Source organism: Capsicum annuum, unplaced genomic scaffold (genome assembly GCF_002878395.1).
Source record: "Capsicum annuum cultivar UCD-10X-F1 unplaced genomic scaffold, UCD10Xv1.1 ctg56438, whole genome shotgun sequence".
Classification (NCBI taxonomy): domain Eukaryota; kingdom Viridiplantae; phylum Streptophyta; class Magnoliopsida; order Solanales; family Solanaceae; genus Capsicum; species Capsicum annuum.
Window position 1 is genome coordinate 359 of NW_025864844.1, and position 2,354 is coordinate 2,712.

Sequence of the window (2,354 nt, forward strand, 5' to 3'; positions counted from 1 at the left end):
CTATATTGAGTATCATACATGTAAGAATTATAGTAGGAATCTTCGCCCCTAAATCCATTATTCAGATAACTCGAGTTTTGATAACTATAAAGAGAACTTTCTAGTTCACTCAGAAAAGAATGATCGTTGTCAATCTCAAAAATCTGATTTTCAATATCAAAATAGATGGAATAACTGTCTCCATTCCTATCACTAACTACAAAAGTGTCATCAAAGATGAAATTCCGAATGTCTTTAACGCCGAATAAATAATCAACATTACTGCAACTAGGAATGTTTTTCACTTTTCGATTTGGATCTTCACTGGTATTTTCAATAGGACCAAGACTGCCCATTGATTTTATTTAGCCCACACCTGCGTTCGAACTCCTTCTTAAACAACATCGAATTAAACCACCATCTTTCCATAGAGTTTTCTTTCCCCCTATTTGCATGAAAATACAATAGATGAATAGTCATTCACTATAAAATTATTTATTTGAATATCTTATTTCCTATCAGACTAAGCATAGAAATCCAATCACTAGGATTATTAGTGAGTATTGAAAAAATGTTCTGAATCTGGGGGAACACTTCACTATATATTAATATGTCGGAACCCCATTTTATTATTTTATTATTAAATATAATATAAATATAATAATATAATTTTTGATAAAGGGTGGCTTCTCGTATGTCGTGTCAAATACGCATTGAAAAAAAGAGATTTTTCCTCTCCTATACTCCTATAAAGAAATCAAAAAAAAATTCTTAAAATCTCATCTAATACTAATATCTAATCACTAACTAATCTAAAATCTAATAAAATAATAAGTAATAAATTAAGCTTTCATTTCAACGCGGAACGGAACAAAGGGGAAAATATACAGGATGGGTAGAAAGAGTTGTGCTACTTGGCCTGATTCAGGGAAACTACAAACTACAGGATAGAAAAAAATATACCAATCCTAAGAATCCGTAGGATTTATTGTGGATCCAAGACAACAATAGAAAGATTTGAGTCTTAGGTTTTTATTTAGTTTTCTAGATTTTGTATTTCAAATCTTGTATATCTAGGTAAGTATATACTTAGTCAAAATATATGCAATAGAATTTTTGTTGTATTCGGCTCAATCCTTTTAGTAAAAGATTGGGCCGAGTTTAATTGCAATTCAATTAAGAGAACGAAGGATAAGTACTTGAGTTCTTTCTCCTTATCCTTCATTATTTCCTGCTAATTTATCTGCTAATGTCTACTATTTTTACTTATCCAAAACGTCCACTACTGCAAAATTAAATACGATCTCTTTCCATACATCACAAGCAGCAGCTAGTTCTGGGCTCCATTTGGAAGCCTCGCGAATAATCTCATTACCTTCCCGAGCAAGATCACGTCCTTCATTACGATCTTTTACACATGCTTCTAGAGCTACTCGATTAGCTACGGCACCTAGCGCATTATCCCAAGGATGTCCTAAAGTTCCTCCACCGAACTGTAGTACGGAATTATCCCCAAAGATCTGGGTCAGAGCAGGCATATGCCAAACATGAATACCTCCTGAAGCCACAGGTAGAACACCTATTAAAGAGACCCAATCTTGAGTGAAATAAATACCGTGACTTCGATCTTGTTCAACAAAATCATCACGCAATAAATCAACAAAGCCCAAAGTTATGTCTCTTTCACCTTCAAGTTTACTTACTACGGTACCAGCGTGAATATGATCTCCACCAGACATACGTAACGCTTTTGCTAATACCCGGAAGTGCATACCATGATTCTTCTATCTATCAATAACCGCATGCATTGCACGGTGGATGTGAAGAAATAGACCATTATCTCGGCAATAATGAGCCAAGCTAGTATTTGCGGTGAATCCCCCCGTTAAGTAGTCATGCATTACAATCGGAATGCCCAATTCTCTAGCAAATATAACTCTTTTCATCATTTCTTCACATGTACCTGCAGTAGCATTCAAATAATTCCCTTTGATTTCACCTGTTTCAGTCTGTGCTTTAAAAGTGCTTCGACACAAAATAAGAAACGATCTCTCCAACAAATAAATAGTTATGAGTTCACGTTCTCATCATATTTGGTAAAATCAAATCTGCCGCGAATACATTCATAAACAGCTCTACCATAGTTTTTAGTAGATAACCCCAATTTAGGTTCAATAGTACATCCCAATAGGGGACGACCGTACTTGTTCAATTTATCTCTTTCAACTTGGATCCCATGAGGCGGACCTTGGAAAGTTTTAATATAAGCAGTAGGGACTCGCAGATCCTCCAGTCGTAGAGCGCGTAGGGCTTTGAACCCAAATACATTACCTACAATGGAAGTAAACATGTTGGTAACGGAACCTTCTTCAAAA

General features: G+C 35.2%; 1 pseudogene; it reads right to left on the reverse strand.

The window, feature by feature from the left end:
- Nucleotides 1–877: 877 nt before the first annotated feature.
- LOC124893253 lies at nucleotides 878–2,350 on the reverse strand (annotated as a pseudogene).
- Between the last annotated feature and the right edge of the window lie 4 nt (nucleotides 2,351–2,354).